Source organism: Pleurodeles waltl, chromosome 8, assembly GCF_031143425.1.
Source record: "Pleurodeles waltl isolate 20211129_DDA chromosome 8, aPleWal1.hap1.20221129, whole genome shotgun sequence".
Taxonomy (NCBI): Eukaryota; Metazoa; Chordata; class Amphibia; order Caudata; family Salamandridae; genus Pleurodeles; species Pleurodeles waltl.
Window position 1 is genome coordinate 1,501,468,529 of NC_090447.1, and position 21,038 is coordinate 1,501,489,566.

Genomic DNA, 21,038 nt, shown 5'->3' on the forward strand with positions numbered 1-21,038 from the left:
TTACAGCCAAGCAAAACTCTTTTCTACAAGTCATTTCATGTAAATGTGCATGTCATCTCTTCTGATTCATTGGCTTCTACTTGGTTGACAAGTGTAAAAGACCACCATAGTGGATGAAGTGAATTGTACATCCTGAAATCTGTAGGATGCATACATCCAGAAATATAGTGCCTGATTCACAAAGGTTAACTTACACTTTTGTGTCAATTTGCTATTTTTTTCATTTTTGGTATTCATGAATTACCAGTTACATTTTACTAACAGTAATTTTACAACCCCGGAGACTCTGCAGTCGGGGGAGGAGAACTCCACAAAAAAAAGATAGGACAGGCCAATCTTTTTAAGTGTGGAGTCTCTGCCACGAATGCGGAGTCCCCGCAATCATAAAATTACTATGAGTAAAATAAAACTCGTAGTTTGTGAATAACAAAAAAATAGTAAATTTACAGAAAAGAGTTAGGGGTAGAGTTAAGAAAACTGGTGCTGCACCCGGTGCAGCTCCACTTTTCTTGCGCCCCTTAGCGCCCCCCTACCGCCACCATGTGTGCGCAGTTTTTAAATGATGGCGCACCGGGTAGGGTGCAATAGCATCAAATTTCTTTATGCTATTGATGTACTGCAGGGTCAGCACCCAAATTTTGGCACTAACCCTGAACAGTACTTAGGGCCCCATTGTAACCAATGGTTTGCCCCCTTTTAACGCCTGTTCTGAGCAGGTGTTAAAAATGCCACAAAAAATGGCGCATAGACATTTTTAAGATTTCTTTGCTCCATTTTTTCAGCCCCCCTAACGGGGGAACGCCTCCCCTTGCCTGGCGCAGGCATAATGTGGTGCAAGTGGTTACAAAGAGGTGCAATGCATGCATTGAGGCACTTTGTAAACATGGCGCTGCATTTTTGCCATAACATCCTCACATTAGCGTAAAAAAATTATGCTAATGTGGCGGGATATGGCGCAAGGGGCTCTTAAATCTACCCCTAAGTGTACCTTTCTGAATCGGGTCCATAGACTGCCCCTTCTTTAGGCAGGATTGCGTCTCGCTGAAGAGTTGTCGCCGCTGAGTTGTCGCAGTATTCTTGACTACTGTATTTTACATGCATTATTTACATGAAAAGTAAACTATTATATACCTACTGAGGAGCGGTACCCGTGTAGAGGAGAAAGGAATTGAAAAAGTGGGTGGGGTTACAAGGCACATATAGATTTCTCTATTTTTAGAAGCAGAAATACAAAAGTTAAATATATAATTGCACACAGCGTACTCTGCATGTATAAAATACACACATTTGAGTACTCAAGGTACTATAGGGCTGTAGTAGATTTCGTTGAGTACTTTTGAGCTCTTTTGTCTATATACTGAAAGTCGAAAACTTGTTCCAAAGCCGTCTGAACACAATTCCATCCTTCGAAGCCAGCGGTGAATGAACCGGCCCATGGGCGCTCTTAGAAAAAGATTTTAGTTTTTCTCGTCGCGTTTTAGCAGATGTCCTGAAGTCTTTGCGGGCCCGACTCTAATCAGGAACTGGCTCAGATAGGATTGAGGTTGTGATAGGAAATAAGATTATTTACCACAAATTGTGTGCTTTGGTAACGGTTCGTAAAGCAAACTGCAAAAAAGGCAGTTAGATGTCTTGGAGAGCGCCTCTGCTGCAGGGTCTCATTGGGTGAAAGAGTTTTTTCTCTATTTTTTGTCTATTTGACAGAACTTTTCAAATAGGGAGCCCGAAAGCATTTAATCGATGATAGCCAGAAAACAATGCACCTAAAGCGCCTCGAATAAACCCTACGTTAATCTTAGCGTCAAACAGAGTCAACAAAACTTCAAAGCGCTATTGTTGCCCACGCCGTCTGATATCAGCAGGTGAGTGAAGCCTTCTGTCGGAGAGCGGGGCGAGTGGAGAGCCACATCTGTGTGTCATCTGGAGCTCGAATCCTAGAAGTGCCCATCAAGGTGGCACCCCAAGACATAGTCCAGTTGGTGATAAATTCTGTATACTGGCACTGGTGCACAACGGGCTGACTAGCGCCAACGCGGGCACCCTCGCATAACGGTGCAAGGCTGCCTCCACTGCATGCATGGTTGCTTTTGCGTAAAAAACGTGACGCTCCGGCAGCGCAAGCCTCTCATGAATACGTCCCTGAGTTTAATTGAGAAACATCTTTCCAATTTCAAATATTCTGCATTCTTCAGGTTTGTGACCACAAGTCTCGCCTATATACAAGCCCCCAGGCTAGCTGAGTGGGCTGATGCACATGCTGCGGGAAACAGCATCTCACAGGCATGAATTCCGACGAAGCAAACTCACTTCTCCTTCCCAGGTCGATAAAAGATATTTAATTCGGGTACAATAAAAAGAACACTACTGATAGGCAGTGTAGTAAAAGCGATGTAATGCATGGAGCCGCGTGTGTAAAACAAGGAGAGGTGGTATTGCCTATCATTGCATGATTAACTGTTTAATTAATAATTTTGCGTAGTCCATCAGACTGGAAACTATAGTCAACGAGCTGCACAACAGAAATGAGAAAATATTAAACCATCTTTATGAAAATGCACACAATTAGTGTACATTACCGTGTCCAGACAAGGCACTGTTACCAAAAAAAGGCTTTACTCCTGCTGGCAGGTTTGATTTATAGGGATAACTTAACTGTACCACCCTTGAAACATTCCTAGAGGTCCCTGTACAAAAATGTATGGCCTGGTTTTAATTTCATAATTAAAGGAAGGATATTTTCCACTTTCTTTTATGCTTTTTACCTTGATGACATCTGATTCTATCAATAAACCCCTCGGTTTCAGTTTTCTGCTAATTATATGTTCATTTTATATGCTAATTTCAAAAGCACTAATTATTTCATTCTACCCCTAACAGTCCTATTTCATTGTGCTATTCGCTCACTTTGAGTGAGTTTCCTTAACTTTTTTTTTAAGGTTTTCTCATAACATGGTCATCGGTCAATCTCAGTTTTGTATTGGGTTTTGAATTGAAAGTTCCCTTTTATGGCATTCTTTAAGAGGGGGTATATAACCTTAAGTTGTAAAAAGTACACCATTGTCCAGCTTGGAAAAAGTCAAGCATGACCAACTAGAAGTATGTTGTTTGATGTATTTTATTTTATTTATTATTTAAATTAGCCAAAGTACCACACACAACCAATTCACCTTACAAAATTGCATAAAGCTATAGAATCAATGACTTGTGCCACAGCTAATAGTAACCAGGTAGGAGGGGGACTGCTGGGACGTTTCTGCAAGAGGTGTTTGGTTCTACGCATCCAGCAAGCTACTAGTAGACATCGCCTCAGTTTGCTTCTCATTAGGCTAAGACATGCTCACAAGCGCCCGAGCTATGCCAGACTTTCAGGGTTACCACTGGCAATGGAAGCTTCATGTACAAATCCACTTTCTTTTCATGCACAGGTATAACATTTTTCCAAGTGGAGAAAGGAGTTACTTCATCCATCCGTCTGACCCAGGATCTCCTGACCTTCAAGAAGCGCCTCAAGACCTGGCTCTTCAGGCAGTAGCACCCCCCAGCGCCTTGAGACCCTACCGGGTGAGTAGCGCGCTAAACAAATTACTGATTGATTGATTGATTGATTGATCCTTTGACTAGAATACATCACCGACCAGTTCAAGGGTGGAAAGCGGTTGGATCAGAGCTTGGGGAGAATACCCACAATCATTTGGGTTCCCAAACTTCCAAGGTAAACTACAGGTTGGAATATCCTCTTCCCACCACTTGAATGGGATTAACAACTGCAGAATTCTCCGCGCCATTGGTGGAAAAATCTGCTCTCATAAATGAATACACGCCTGCCAGATATTTCTTTATGGATTTCTGGCAGGTGTAAAAAAAAGTAAATTTGGTTGTAAACCTATGTTTATTACCAAATGGTCCTTTGTGAATCAGGCACAATTTATTTAAATACAAAATATGAAGCCAACCTTTTAAATATACAATCTTGTCAAAGTTCCTAATTTGTAACATAACATGATAAATTGTCACAGTAATTCATTCAAAGTATTATGGGTACTTATTCCATTCTCAGTTATTCAGCAAAGCCATTACGTTTCTTTTGACGGTGCCTCACTTTCAAACGGTGCCTTAAATGAATTAACTTTGACTCAGATAAATTCAATGTATTATGTCTATTCCAATAGTTTGTTATTTTGTTCAGCAATGTAGCATGCATTACTGCATGTTTTAATTGGTCATGTTCCAGTTACTTTTATTAATTTGTAAGATGTCTCTATTTGGTTTACTTGCCTCAGATATTTTGTAAAAGGCACAGAAAAGGGTTATTTGACTGTTCAATTAGCGTTAAGTAAATCAGAAAAAAATCTGTTTGGATGAACCAATTAAAACTGTGATGATCATCACCCACAAACAATGAATCAATTAATGTCTATTGAGTACACTAGGGAATATTGATAAAAGACAATTCATTTGCGTAGTGAATACATTTTCATCCATTTCAAGCATCCTCAAATAAAATGATATGGGAAATTCAAAGGACTCTATAACAGTTGTTCCCAACCTTTTCAATTCTGTGGACCCCCACTTTGTCAATACTGGAACCCGGGGGCCCCCACTGAATCACTACTGGAATCCGGGAACCACCCACTGAGCCATTACTGAAAAGCTGGGGACCTAATCTGGTAAAATTATAAAATTTTCTAAGCAGTTGCGGAACTCTGAGGAGGCTTCACAGACCTCCAGGGGTCCCCGGACCACACGTTGGAAACCACTGCTCTATAAGATCCATGAAAACAAACAAACCTCTTTAAACATAGAACACTAATCATGTTCACTGCATAATTCACTCCTTTATAAAGTTAGATTATCAGGTTCTGTGCTAGTGGAAATGCTATCAGAAATATTTATGTTTAAGTGTTAAAAAGGGCAACGCTACTTTAAAATTTTAGAAAGTGTCTATTTAAAGAGGAAATCTGAATCTTTCGTTGAGAGCAAGTTTTGAACAAGATTTACACATGCAGAAAGTAATGAGATTGTGTAATGCCGACAAAGCCTTCTCTCTATCTCACCTCATGAGTAATGCCACAATATTATATGTATTTTAATAATGGGCAGAGAATATTTCTCATTTAATGCAAACATGAAATAAGTGGTAGAAATATATCATAAAATAACTTGTATTCATCATTTAAAACGTATTTAAATTAAAGCAGAAAATTGAATACATTTATATTGAACTAATTTATGTTACTTAGCTCATTTATGAAATACTGTGTAAAACATCATACATGAATCAACAGTGAATTTATTTGTCAAACATAGGCTGAAACTGCTTTTGCTTGCTAGATGGAGATTGTGTTGCATTATTTGCTTACTTGCATGTTTAATTTTCGGAAACATCTTGTGTTTTGAAATATTATTTTTAGATGATATATACCTACAAAGTATGTGTGTCCACACTAAAAGTTCTAATAAAACATTAATATATATATTTTTCTTTCTCCCACAAGTGAAAGATTGAGAACAAATGTCAACCTATTTGATACCAAATAAAGAGGCTAATTTATATAAAGGCGGGTCGCCCGTTTCCTCCATCAGCGAGACAGAGTAAATTGCTCCATTGCCCTGACAGAGGTGCCACTCGCCAAATTTGCCAAGCTGGCGGTCATCTCTAATGAACTGGCAGGAACCGCTGTCACAGCGCTTACTCTCCATACTGTTTACTTTTTGGTGCAGGACTCCGTCCACATGCCCCAAAACTGCTTTCCTTTTTAATTTTCAAAAAGGAAATCCTGAAGCGGGATTTTCTTTTTTAAGATAAAAAAGAAAATGCTTGCCTCATCTTGGGAGGCCTCTCGAATGGCGACAGGGGTTTTTAGCAGTTTTCTCTGCCCCTTACCACCAGAGTTTTCCTGGCGGTGACAGGCTATAAAACTAACCTCTAATTCCACCCACCAAAATTAGGGGGGCAGAATTAGAGGTCTGCCTCCGACGGCCGTTGGAGGGGTTTAATCATGGCTAAGATCTGCCCGCTTTAAAATGTGGTGGGCAGGCTCTTTTCTTGCCGGTATGCATACTCCGACTCCATTGCGATAGTGTAGACATACCAAGATATAAATCAGTCCCAAACTCAGCAGTCAATACACTGTTCTGAATCCAGATTTAATGTGCCATTGAGCTACTGAAGCTGAGAGGAGGAACCCATAAAAAATTAAATGTTGCATTCAAATACCTGATCTCGAATGGAAGTCCTAATCGGTCGAAAAGTGCAGGTTATCTTAGGAAATCCTGCTTGCAAATATCGAATTAAGAACTGACTACAAAATGTTGTAAGCATTCAAAATTTTACCCAAATACATGTTCTTTTAAAAATTACGGTGGATCTTGTGTGATTTTTTTATTGTGTCTGTAAATCCAAACAAATTTAACAATGGACGATTCATAAACTGATCCTTGTGTATACATGCTAGTTGAATAGGCATATTGAAGTACAATTGTGGTTTAATATATGTTCATTAAATCATTAAATGCTGCATTAAAGATAAAGAAACATTAATTAATGGGCTGGCCTATTGGCATATATATGTGGGTAGGACCTAGTTTCGGTAGGAAAAGCATTTGTTGTTTTGCCAATTACTCTGGTGTCGTTTGACGAATCTTCATGAAATTTTCAAAACTATTACTACAGTTAGTTCAGCTGCTGTGTTAAACGTTTCAGGATGATTCATTAAGCGGGGGCTGAGAAAAAAAGGGGTCCCAAAATGCATTTTCCCCATGCAATTTCCCATACGGGTTTTGAAAAAGACTACAGCCCGAACCACTGGATGGAATTGCATCAAACTGATCGGAAAGGTAGCTCTTGGCACAGAAAGAACCCTCTTTGTGATTTGGTTTAAATACGTTCAGTAGTTTTGGAGTTATTAAAGGAAAATAAATTTGTATACATAGGAACACGGATCCTCTGTGGATCCACCCACGGAGGATCAGTGGATCTGGAGGAAAAGCAAGGCTCTGATTAGCCGGTCTCAACCTGAGAGAAAAGTTGCAACCACCATATTGTTTATTGGCTCTGGAGGGGAATAAAAGTGAAACGTAAGACAAGGGGTCAGGATAGAGGTATCCTGACCTCATAGGACAGATGGAGGGGTGCTTGAGGGACACCTCATGGTCGAAGAAATGCCCAAAATGTTTTTGGGGCCGCTCATCGCAACCCCAAGTGTAAATACATGGTGGATCCATGGACATGGAGGCCAATGGAAAAAAAATACACACACTCACCCAACCAACCCCACGTAGGGTTGGCAGCATGCAGGGGTTTGGCCTCAGGATAGACCCTGTGGCCAACCCCCTGCAGCACATGGCCAAAGGCTGTGCACAGCAAGGGACTGGATACATTTTGGGGGTTGGCCACAGGGCCTGGCTACAGGCCAGACCCTGCTGCCAACCTCCCGCTCTGTACGGCCAAAGGCCAGCACGGCACGTGGTTGGCTGCACGTGGGGGGGGGTGGGTGCAGGGCCTGGCTGCAGGCCAAGTCCTGTGGCCAACTCCTTGCCACACATGGCCAAAAGTAATGTGCAGCCTGGGACTTGATGCATGTAGGGGGTCAGACACCAAAGGCGGTGCTGGGTGTGGGGTTGGCAGCACATGATGAGTTGTCTGCAGGACATGGCTGCAGGTCAGTGCTGCAGCCAAACCTCAGCTGCATTAAAAAAAACATAGAAATTCACTGAAAAAAAATAAAGATTACAGGGACGTTATAGTTTTAGAATTAGCATTTAAAAAACCTTAGAAACTCACTGAAAAACAAACATTACAGGGACATTATAGTTAGGTTCTGAATTTACACACACACCAAACCATGGAAATTCAGCTGTTAGAGTTAGAGTTATTTCAAGTAACTATAACTCGTGCCCTAAGGTAACTACAAATGACATCTTCGCCATGTACAGCTAATTACCCCACATATTGCATCATTCATGACATCTTCTATGGCATCACTGATATTATCAATGCAACATGTGTAATAAAATTATTGATGCACGAGTTGTAATTACCTTAGGGCCCGAGTTACAGTTACTTGAAATAACTCTAACTACAAAAAGCTGAATTTCTATGGTTTTGTGCGCGTAAATTCAGAACCTAACTATAATGTCCCTGTAACCTTTATTTCTTCAGTGAATTTTATATATGTATATATATATATTATATACACCTACATATACCATAATAATATGTCCCCAGGATGTGTGGAAAACACTGGAGGGACACATCCTTTCCTTATTGGAGGGGCACATCCTTTCATCCTTTACATTATTTCACGAGCACAAGCCACAAATGAGAAAGGGTGTGCCCCTCCTAAGTTTTCTCAAGGTTTGCGCAAACACTAGAGAAAATATATGTCACTGATATGTGCTAACACCCCATCAGTCAATGTAAAACAGATAAGGACACAAAGGACCAATTCATTATCAATGTATATATGTATGCCCATGTTTATTGTATCTGTTCAAGTTGTGAATGCATTTGTCAAGGTGTTGCAACAGCTCATTCCTTTGTGCATTCATTTATGTGAAACATTTCTACGTGAGTCTGGGTTGGTTTTCATTTGTGGCAGGCAGTCTGTCAGACACGTACATGTTATTAAAGATGGAAACTAACACTCACAGAAAAGAACAGAAGCATGTACACTTGATAACCGTATGCAAACTTGTTTTTTCTCTAGTGCTTCAAACTGCACTTTTCAAGGGAGTGCTGTAAATGTCATTGGTAATGTTGCCAATCTGAGTGTACTTCGTTCATTAACACTGATACAACAACAGCCAAGCTGTAGTTGACAAGATTCACTCGCCTGTTTTGAAGCTCACTCCAGATGTCAGTGGCAAGCACACAATAAGGCCCTGATTTATACTTTTTATGCACAGCATTTGCATAATTTTTTATGCAAAAGCGGCGCAAACTTACAAAATACAATTGTGTTTTGTAAGTCTGCGCCGCTTTTGCGTCAAAAAATGATGCAAATGCGGCACAAAAAAAGTAAAAATCAGGGCCTAAGTGCTTGACTATCTAAACCATCTTTTTGTTTACAATTCAAGAACATTTCAACATACCACTAATATAAGAAATAGTTAACAGCCTTTTTACTGACGGTAACAACCCCAATTCCTAAAAAGGTGAGTATTTTGTAGGGCCGCATCTAAAACATTTTGAGCATCATATGCAATTTAGTCCCCAGTACAAAAAATTTTTGTTTGTCCCAAAGGTTTAAATCTATAATGTCACGTGGTAAATATGATTTCATATCCAATATATGTTTAACATTTATATTTGGCTAGTTATACCCCTCTTTCCTCATAATCACCCATAGTTTCCCACACTGGTTCTGTGCAATGTTTGCACCTTAAAACTTATTTGATAGCTGTTTTCACACAATACGTAATACCATCTCTTACATATGGAAAGTGGGACAAAATCTATTTACTACCTCTTTTATTTAGGAAGTAGCCAAAATATATATAAAATTACTGTTTTCAGTTTTCACACATTGCAAAATATTTACAGAATGAACCCCAACTCATCTTAAATAATACTGTTTTCTATCTTGAAAGAGGATATATTCCAAACTGAAACAAAATACACTTTGTACGTGTTTGAGTAATGGGTAAAGCACAAAATTGACAGAGAAACAATGGCCCACATGAGTTAGTAACAAGGGGCAATCTGACAAAAATAGCTTTGTTTGTCAGTAATATCAAAATATTTGATGACACAGACCAAGCCAGATTCAAATAAAAATGGCGTAAAATTATATGTGAGGAAATCTGTGCCCACATGTGGGGAGAGGGTGCCAAGTCAGGGATTTTGTCACGGAAAGGTAACCAATGCCCATAAGCTTGTGAGTTTATGGGTTGCCAACTTTCACCTGTTGATTGAGGTGGTCAATCCTTAGAAAGGTGGAATGGTCCTTCACAAGGTGTTAATAATTTAATTTAACGTCCTTATAGATTGGTGGAAATATTTTTTACAATATGGAACATAAACCCTGCATATCAAATATAAGTCAAACATGGAATGAATGAATCAGTATATCTCATGAAACTGATTTCCATGTTGATGACAATTCATATTAAAAATGCACTGTTCGCGAACCAGCAATTATTGTAAGATAGCACTCACAATGTAGAGCATTTACATACATTTTGTATCTCTCTTAAAGGACTACATTTTTGTATAGCAAAGAACCTTCTAATTAGACTCTTAAATAAAGCGACAGGCTTTATACATGGTTTAAATGCACAGAGAAATTGAGCAAAGGTTTTATTCCACGAAGTGAAAAGATGTAGTTTGTGCTGTGTGGAGTGCAACATTGTATATGATTTGCACAATCTAAGTTAGTTTTTAGGAATAGTATTAATAAAATGGTGTCCTTGTGCTTTCTTGCAAGATAACATATTTAATAATTGCCAAATACCATGTTGAAGACTTATTGTAAAGAAACCTCCATATTGTCTAAAGCACTCAAATGCATTTAATATGAAACGCTATGTGTGCTAAATGCCATATTACAGCCGTATAGTTTGTTGGACAATCTGCCTTTAAAAACACAATTTGCCACATAATTGCTGTACGATTCGCTCAACCGGGCTGTAGGTCACAAAATTCAAGAGATCACTGAATTAGGCCAGAAGCATTGCGGCTCCTCTGTAGAATATGCACTGGTGCAGGTAGCAGAGAGGTGTGTAATATAAGTACAGTCTTAGAGTAAAGGCAGAGATGGAGTAAAGTCCATAACATCACAACAGACAGGGTCTTTGGCCCCTATATTCCCCTAATGTGTATTTAGCTCCATACCTGCATATAAAATATACAATAATGTAAACGCAAGCAGTTAGTAGGGAACCAGTAGGTTACGAATATATAGACCGGCCGGGGGGGCATTATGGAAATGATGCGCTGTACCCGTGTGCGCCAAAGCACACCTTCAGGTAGGACGCGGACAGTGCACTCTATTACAGATAATGCGCTGCCCTCGGGGAAGCCGCAACCCAGCACCTGCTCTAGGCCCAAGTATTAGTGAATGGCAGACCGACCCTCTGAAGCAGCAGCTCCGTATCTCGCAGCGAAGGCGGTACCTGCCGAGAGCCCCCTGCAGGCAGCTGCAGTAAATGTCTTAGGGCCTGATTTAGATTTCGGCAGACGGGTTACTCTGTCCCAAAGGTGACGGATACAATGGGATTTATATTTTGGCAGACGGGCTATCTGTCACCATTGTGATAGAGTAACCCGTCCACTGAAATCTAAATCAGGCCCTTAGTTCCTAGAGCATCCTTGTTCCCTTCAAGGGATGCCTTCAGAGGACGCACTGACTGTGCACCACCTCCACGTGGCACACAGTCGGTGCACCCCGTGGTGGCCTCTTTGCCTCTGCACCCACGTCTCTAATACGGCATGGTGCACCACCTCCACGTGGCACACAGTCGGTGCACCCCGTGGTGGCTTTTTGCCTCTGCACCCACGTCCCTAATACGGCATGGTGCACCACCTCCACGTGGCACACAGTCGGTGCACCCCGTGGTGGCCTCTTTGCCTCTGCACCCACGTCCCTAATACGGCATGGCTGCAACCAAAGTGTATCCCTCATTAGCACAGGGCCGCATCCCCATGCTAACGCACAAATGCCCCTTTAGGGTTGCGCAGGTGCTATGTGTGCTGGTGCTATTTGTATTACCAAAGTGCCCTGGGGAGCACACACCCCTGACACCCTTGGGCAGTCTAGGTAATATGGCCTTAAATGTAGCATGTGTCATTTGTTTATTTATTTCCATAGATTTTATTGCAATCATCAGCCCTCAAGGGTGTTAGAGTGCTGTTTTCAGTACATGGAGGATCGCTACAGCGCAAAAAAGATTTCCGCAGATAGGCATGTATTGCTATGCGCAGTAACAGAAACATGTTCAAGCCCAAGAAAGCACCACTGACATTGCACTGGCTTGGACAGGTCTGTGCAAGAGCAGTGAGTCCCACAGTATAATCATAAAAGACATATATATCACTCATGCTTACAACACATAATGTGAGTCAGCAGCAGCAACCAAAATGAAAATAGTTATTGAACATAAACAAGTTATACTGATAGTGGGGTCATGCACCATCAACAGCAAACAAAACAAAAACATTTGTCAATTACAAGGAGCCAGACTTATCCAAACATTGAAACAGTGAAACTTTTCTTATTTGGGAAATGGTAATTTCATATTGCAATGTGCTGGGGGGGGGGGGGGCGGGGGCTTTCCTGGGATAAAGGGCGGGAAGGAGTTCCATAGTTTTGTGGCCGCCCTACAGAAGGCCAGTTTCAATCGTTGTATTTAGGAATTGTAGGCGCTACCAGATGTAGACCTCTTCTGCTTCTATAAGTGGGAGTCTCCCCAAAATCTTACTTTTTTTAAAGAGGTATTTTGGCGTGTAAATGGATTGCATTGTATCTGATGCAAGCAAGTTTGTAAGAGCCAATTGCTTGGAGCTGCAGCCATTGCAGTTTATTGAACACTGGAGTGATCTGGTAGTAAAGGCAGGTGGCAGACACAAGACGCGCAGCTGCACTGAGTGTTGCTTAAAGGGGTGCATGCCTGGATTTGGGAATGCCAATTAGGAAATCATTACCATACTTGACTGCATGAAGAATCAGGGCTTGAATAACTTGTCCAATATGCAGTCTTCATTTTCTTAACATATTAATTTTGAGTTGAGCACATTTGACCAAACTTTTCATGCGTTCATCTTGGTGGACCCTTGTCGTGGATGAAACCCAGAGATTTCTCAGTTTTTACTAGCAGTAGGGTGATCCCTACTAGACAAAAGGAGGTAAGTCAGTTTTTTTATTTTTGTTTTCATCATGTGAGAAGAAACGTAGTAAGAACTCTGATTTGAAGGGTTTCGGCTTGGTTTAAATTGAGACATTCAAGCTTTGATCTATGCATTAGAAACAGAGACATCCTTCAGCATCTAACTCTAATGTAAAACTGAGCGTTCTCAGTGTTAACAATAAATTGATGTTTGTCAATTTCAGGTTCAATTAACAGGCTGCTCAGAGAGAATTGAGGATTAAAAATGAGGGGGCGTCAATTGAGTCTTGGGGTACTCTCTGCGAAGTCAGCTATTTGAGGAGTGTTTATTTTCTACGTGAATTTTCATCTTTCGCCTGAAAGATAAGAGAACAAAACTTTTAGCACAGACACCTCAAGGTCATACTTTGTCTGTAGTGTGTTCAGGAGTAAGTTATGATCTTTAGGAAGGAGGGCAAGAAGTGCCAAGAGTATTCTGCCTTCATCTAAGATGTTTAGGGCATCTTTGACAACACATAGAGCAGCAGATTCGGTGATGCATCCTGGTAGATACCAGATTGGAGTTCTCCTAGCAGGTCGTTGCCTGAGATATACTTTTTCAATTCTACTGCTGCACTGTTTTTCAGATGTTTAACTAAAAAAGGCAAGCCTGTGATGGAACTGTAGTTGTTAGATTCTATTGGGTCACTCACTGTCAGGCTTCCTGGGTAGGTGTTTTACATGGCCTATTCCTATGGAAACAGGCACACATTGTTGGATAAGGGATGCTCTTATGATATTGATAAGGGAGTCTTTTGTGATGTGGATAAGGGAGTCTTTCATTATGCGTCTAAGTGAGGCTTGTACAATGTGGATAAGGTAGGCTATTATGATGTGGATAAGGGATTATTTTACAAGGTGGATAAGGGATTCTTTTACAGAGAGGATAAATGATGCTTTTATGATGTGGATAAGGGATTCTTTCACAATGTGGATGAGGGAGGCTTTTAAGATGTGGATAAGGGGTTCTTTTACACTGTGGATGAGGGAGGCTTTTATGATGTGGATAAGGGATTATTTTACAATGTGGATGAGGGAGGCTTTTATGATGTGGATAAAGGGTTCTTTTACATTGTGGATAAAGGTGGCTTTTATGATGTGGATAAGGGGTTCTTTTACAATGTGGACGAGGGAGGCTTTTATAATGTGGATAAGGAATTCTTTTGCAATGCAGATAAGGGAGGGTTTTCTGATGTAGCTGAGTAATTATTTTACAATATGGGTAAGGGAGGGTTTCATGATGTGGATAAGGGAGTATTTTACGATGAGTATTTGAGAGGCTTTTATGATATTGATAAGGGAGGCTTTTACAATGTGGATAAGAGAGACTTTTTTACGATGTGGATAAGGGAAACGTTTATGATGTGGATAAAGGAGACTTACAAAATGTGGTGAAGGAAAGCATTTATGATGTGAATAAGGGAGTCTTTTAGTATGTGGATATGGGAGGCTTTTACAATGCGGATAAGGGAGGCTTTTATGATGTCTATAAGGGAGTATTTTATGATGAGTATATGAGAGGCTTTTATGATATTGATAAGGGAGTCTTTTAGTATGTGGATATGGGAGGCTTTTACAATGCGAATAACAGAGGCTTTTATGATGTGGATAAGGGAGTATTTTATGATGAGTATATGAGAGGCTTTTATGATATTGATAAGGGAGTCCTTTAGTATGTTGATATGGGAGGCTTTTACAATGCGGATAAGGGAGGCTTTTATGATGTGGATAAGGGAGTATTTTATGATGAGTATATGAGAGGCTTTTATGATATTTATAAGGGAGTCTTTTAGTATGTGGATATGGGAGGCTTTTACAATGTGGATAAGGGAGGCTTTTATGATGGGGATAAGGGAGTATTTTACAAAATGGATAAGGGAGTCTTTAACGATGTGGATAAGACAGATTTTTTTTACGATGTGGATTAGGGAGACTTTTATGATGTGGATGAAGGAGACTTGTAAAATGTGAACAAGGAAAGCATTTATGATGTGAATAAGGAAGTCGTTTAATATGTGGATATGGGAGGCTTTTATGATATAAATAAGGGAGTCTTTTAAAATGTGGATAATAGAGGCATTTATGATATGGATAAGGGAATCTTTTACGATGTAGATAAAGGAGGCTTTTCTGATGTTGCGCCAGGACCCTTCCAGGCGAGGACTAATTGCTTTATCTAAGGAAGTAAGCTCAGAATCTGTTAACCAGTATTAAAACCATGCATTTTGCCTTTGCTTTTTGTTTAATTTCAGACATCTTTGTTATAATTTGGAACTGCTGAGAGTCACTATCAAGTTTTAGTTTAGATTTTTTTTCTGTACAAAACATAGCTATCTTTTTACAACCATTGACTAAAGAAGAAGGTGTCCCACAGCAGTGAGACATTGTATTTCCTATTCATCTGATAATATATGAGATTAGTTGATAAACTCAGTTTTCATGTACAGGTATTTGGGTGCATCATGGGACCTGAGTATGCTGTATTGAAGTGTTTCGATATGTATGGAACTGTGGGGGGAAGGACAGCCTGCTTTCAGTTTGTATTTGCAGAGATGTGGTTTGTGTATGCTGTGTGTTTGTAGGTGGGGGAGGCATATTGTTTGATGTGCAGCATGTACTGGACCCAGACACCCCTGCACACTAAAACAGAAACCAGCATGTCCTGGTACTACAGCACAACCAGAGCCAGGCACATTGAATGGTTAAATAACAAGGCAAAGGATTGTGCATGCTGGTTTAGATTTTTGTTTCAATGAAAAAGGTATATGTAGTGCTTCATAGTGTGCTGTGGCCATTACAAAGTTTTATAAATAACAGGTAATGCTGGTATTCAAAATAACTTTACTTACTGTAGCGACCTCATAAGGATGTCGGCCTTGCTGGGATTTTAACCTATGACCTGCAGATCACTCTCTTTCTGGCTCAAACTGATCAACCCACTCCACAATTGTTTGGGTCACCCTAGTGTGGCCCAGTGCTTCTTGTTGTGTACACAGGTGCAGTTTGAGTTTGCTCTCAGCTTCATACACCGAATGCAAGTCTTGTTCCTGCCCTTCAGAGCTGTCACCTGGTGCTACGAGAGCAATGTGTGCGTACTTCCTGTAAACATCCTGTGTGCCATTTTTAAAAGCCCACAGTATGAACCCCTGCTTTTCAGCATAAGAATTTCATTGTCATTGTCTAGAGGCTGAGACCCCCAAAAGGAAACATGTGGAACCCACCAAGACCTTGCCAGCAGAAGTCACTATACTTGGTAACAGTCCTGCTTTCCCATGTGATTATGCAAGTAGCTGCCCCCATTTCGTCCAATCATCTCCACTGTAACGTTAGAGTGGCGCCCCTTCTCTTGCAGGCTACAGTAAGACTGCATCCTGGAAGGGATGTCATTCTAGTGGTTAGTGGTTACCAGCATCACTGTATGTGCTTTAGAAAGGATGCATCATCTCAGAATTCATTCTGGTGTAACCTTCAGTTTTAAGGGTTGTGGTTGGTGTTTTTTAGTTGTGTTGCTGCTACACACTAGAATAAGGCCATTGGTGCAAACAGACCATAATCCAAGCTAGGGGTTGTACGTCACAATGTTGTGCTCAGCAATATCGCACTGCCAAAATATTAAATCCACTCTACTGACCTCCACTGTATCATCAATATACATAGGGAAGTATAGATCTACTATTCTTAACTCCACATCTACGCAACGTAGTGGTAGTCGATTGTGTGGGCTTTGAGTTTTTTGTGGGATGAGATTTTCCTCCACCTTAGGTGGGGTGGAAGTTTAAAACACTTTCAAAGGGATCAGAGAGAGCATCTCTGAGATTCTCATAGAGTAAGGGTCCCTCTTTACAGAGAGAATGACTGACCAGGTTCTAGGTAGGTGACCTTATGAGCAGGATGATTGCCTTGACTATGTGCACCCCCCATTAGCTTGCAGGGCTATACATGCATGGAGTAAGGGCCTGATTTATGAAAAGTTAGCGCAGCCTTTACATCATTTTATGACTCAAAAGTGGCGCTAACTTACAAAATATAATGACATTTTGTAAGTTTGCACCGCTTTTTCGTCAAAAAATGACATAAGGATGGTGCTAACTTTTCATAAATCAGGCCCTATGGCCCATATTTATACTTTTTTACACAAAACTGCGCTAACGCAGTTTTGCGTGAAAAAGTTTACCGCCTGCTTGCGCCATTCCATGATGCCAGCCGCGTATCTTATTTATGGAATGGCGCAATCTGGCACAAAGGGTGGGCTAACGTCAAGGGAAATGACGATAGCCGGGTGGGGGTGGCGGTATGGGAAAAGGGGGTTTTGCACCAAAAAATGACAGGCTGGTTAGAGTAAAAACTGATGACTCTAACCAGCCCAGCGTCATTTCTTGACGCAAAACCTACCATACCACATGACTCCTGTCTTATAAAAGACTGGAGTCTTGCCCACCACCCCAATGGCCAGCTGAGGGGACAAGGGTCCCCTGGGCATGGCCACTGCGCCCTTTGCCATGTAGGAAGGCCCATTTCATTAAGCAGGCTTAGCGCCATTATTTAGGCCCGCCTCCCTCCCGTGCACCATTTTTGCATGGGAGGATAAATAAGGCGTCCCGGCCTTAGAGTCATTTTTTGCCTGGGAACGCCTACCTTGCATCTTATTGTCGCAAGGTTGTTTCCCGCTAGAAAAAAAGGACTTTTAGTCCATAACTTTGGTGCTGGACGAGTCTAGCGCCAAAGTATAAATATGGAGTTAGGTTTGCGCTGAATTAGCGTCTTTTTTTAACGCTTAGCTTAAAGCTAGTATAAATCTGGGCCTAAGTTGTCTAACTGATGGTCACACGAGGGTTGTCTAACAGCATGCCTGAGTTGAGGCTTGTTACCGATATGCTAGTTAGATCCTAAACAGGGAGCCCGGGTAATGTAACCCTAATCATAGTTATATGTGCCCTGCATCGGCTCCCAAAGAAAACACTTTTTTCCTTAAGGACTGGAGAGACTCACTAGGGAAGATGCTGGGAATCGGACCTGGGTAACCCAGTAGAGCCAGCCAAAAAACAGGGCTCTGAGAGCCATCAAACTAAGGCCCATATTTATACTTTTTTAGCGCTGCATTTGCGTCGTTGTTTGGCGCAAAATCGGCGCAAAAGTTCAAAATACAATTATATTTTGGAAGTTTGCGCTGCTTTTGCGTTAAAAAATGACACAAATGCGGCGCAAAAAAGTATACATATGCCCCTAAGCCCCTACTAATAAGACGTGGGTACGTGGTAAGAAACTGCTAGTACCTAGAGTGTGTTGACTCCATTGCAGTGGTTATTTCTTGTATACCTTCATCGTTTGTCCAGAAAGCCTGGTTTGGGCTTATCCATTTCTTTTCCTCATGAGAGCACAGCATACCCTTACTCAGTGCTTAATTTGTGCCGGTTGTTGCTGGTGGGGGGCACTGACACTTAATTTTGGGGACAGGCACTTAATTCTGCGCATCAGACATTTCCCGAGACCAACAGAGGGAAAAACAACAAACCGAAAAAACGGAGGAAAAGAAATACATGAAATCTGTCACCAAGGGAGAAAGTAGAAACCTGCAAGAGTAAGGTAGCGGGGCAGGGAGTGCCTGGCAGTGAATTAAAGAGACCTGAGACTATTTCAGGACTGCGCAACCTTAGTATACGTCCTCTGACATTTTATAGCACCAGCTGTGGGTGTCTGAGCAGTGCTTTGGGCACCAGCACTGATAATTTTACAAATAAAGCACTGCTCTATCTTATAGGCCCACATAAAATGGAACAGAATTTGAATGTTTCTTTGTGTATTTTGGGCAGTTCAAAGTCTGACTGGGCACCGGTGAGCGCATTGAGAGTTTGGGGGACCAATGTACATACAGTCCATAGAATGTTATCATCCAGAGATCAGGCCCATGGGAGCCCCTGCTATTGGGCAACAGGGGTTTGCCACCACTAGTGAGGGCCACTGAGGAAAGGTCTGATGCCACCCTGTGTGGGACTCAGGCTACTCAGGAGTGACTGAATAATATCAAGGGCTGCATTCAAAAAATGTGGCAAATGGTAGTTTTTTTCAAATGTCTTTGTTTTTAATTTGTAATGGTACAGCACATGTGAGTACTCAAGGTGACCGTTGCCTTCTTGTTTTGTAACATGTGAACATTTTATTTCTAGGTGAAGCCCGAGTTCTAATCGTCAAACGTCAAGCCCGTTTTCATTATTTCCCAAGTGAAGAAAAGTTTTCTTTCCTTTAAGATGATTGTGAAATGTTTTAATGAAGAAGACACTTTGCAGTGTGCAGCCTTGTCCATGTGTGTAATCCTGTTACACATAGAAGCTTGTAGGATGCGGAGAGAAGCTTGTAGTGCTGAAAACCTACAGAATTTGACAAAATATAATTTTATCATCCTAATTGTACCAGACAGAACAGTTTTCCTTAGAACAGTGTGTAAGAGTATACAATGTTAGAATGTGTGAGTCTTTAGTTACGTTCAGTGCAGAATAGAGAAGGATAGAAGATTTAGGGTGCTCTCTCAAAGAGAGGACTCATTTTACTATGTTCTGCCCTTTTGAGTTGACCCCTTGTTGGTTTGACCTCTGTTTCTTAAAGATCTACTTTGATTGCCTATTAATTGAATTATATGCATTTTGATTATACATTTAAATTACTACTAACTTGAAGATTTTTGTCTTCTGTAAATCAATAACTTTTAATAAACATTCATGGTTTGATACAAAAACAGTCTCTGTGTTTCTTTTGGGGCCTAATGTGCTTCATATATCATTGAATGTATTGATTTGTTGACCAGGCTCAGCTGTGAAGCACCAAGATCCTTAGGGGATTTCTTAACTTGCTTCCGATCCATCGAGAGAAGCGCTTTATGGTCCCTGAATTTGCACACTGAAAAGCACTAGCACCTCTGAGCATCTTTTGTCTGGCCAGCCACCCAGGATCCTCCAAAGAGGGGCTGTAATCCATAGAGAGTCCTGTCTGCGCTGAGAAGATGTAAGACCCCACCAGCCACAACCACCGCCTTACTCCTGTGTCTCCCATCCAGAGCTGCTGCTCTGAGGCTCAACACCACCACTGCTGGTTTCTCAGGGACCCTTCTTCAGCAGCCTATGCAGCCTTCTAAATACACAGTCTGCTCTCTCTCTCACAGGCAGGCTTGGATTGGCAAGGCGGGCAATCAGCCTAGGGCTGATGGGCCTGTGGCTGAGGCCAGTTGGTGGGCCATGTTTGTGGTAAACTAAGCAGTCCAATCAGCCAGGGCCATCCTCGTCTCCACTGCAAATGCACAACGTGAAAGGCTGTTGTTATAGCTTTTGCATACATATACGGAGCCTGACCTACATTAGGCCAGCTAATTGTCAGAGGTAGAGTGAAAATGGGCTGCTCCTTCTGTCCCCCCAGGTGTGACTGAGGCCTCAAGGAGCTGCTGATGGTAATAAATTACCACTCCCTTTGCAGAGGATTAGAGAGATAGGGTGGTGGTAGGCGCTGATGAGGGCCAGTGAGGGAGTTCCTCAAGTTATTTGTATCCCCCTCACCTCCATGGAATGAAGGGGATTAATTGGTCCGTGTTGTCCGCCTTCGGCTGTCAGACATCAATCATTTCAGTTATCTGGGAGAGTATGTGCCCTTAACCGACTCTGAAATTGGGAAACCAGGTTTGAGTACAGGCATCAGCTCAAAAGGCTGTGATTCTGGGAAAATCACTTAGGCCCTCATATCGAGGCTGGCGGTCATGAGACACCAAGCCTCCACAACCCCGCCTGGCCCGCAGGTGCAGTCACACCGCTGCGGCCGGTGGTGAGCACCTCCAACCCGGCGACAGGCCTCAGTCTGCCATCCGGATTACAAGGCTGCAATCCACCAGGCTTTCCAGTCACCACGAAAACCCTGGCAGTCACGCACCAGGGGACAGGAATCTACATTCCTGTCGCCGGCACACACATGCACACATGTGTTTTCTTAGTACTCTGAGTGCATTCATGACGTATAGTAAAATAAAAGGCCAAAATAATAGCAAAGCATAACAAGTGTGAGTTTTGTTTCATCAGTTCAAAACTCCTCAATTTCCTAAATAATTAGGAATAGTACATTTATTTTGTTTTTCAATAAGCACCAGAACAGAAAGAGGGTTTTGCCAAATACAAAAAAAATTGTGATAGTCTGTTTTT

At 41.5% G+C, this 21,038-nt stretch overlaps 1 protein-coding gene and 1 long non-coding RNA gene across 3 annotated transcripts in view; one reads left to right on the plus strand and one right to left on the minus strand.

The window, feature by feature from the left end:
* The window catches only part of LOC138249270 (uncharacterized), a 30,084-nt gene extending 10,599 nt beyond the window's left edge, over positions 1-19,485 (plus strand). Inside the window, exons 2-3 of the long non-coding RNA XR_011194819.1 lie at positions 3,426-3,561; positions 19,029-19,485. This is a non-coding gene — a long non-coding RNA (uncharacterized lncRNA). The remainder of the gene's footprint in view (positions 1-3,425; positions 3,562-19,028) is intronic.
* Positions 1-21,038, minus strand: part of CD247 (CD247 molecule) — a 186,524-nt gene that overhangs the window by 129,214 nt on the left and 36,272 nt on the right. The gene's annotated exons all lie outside the window — the stretch shown is intronic.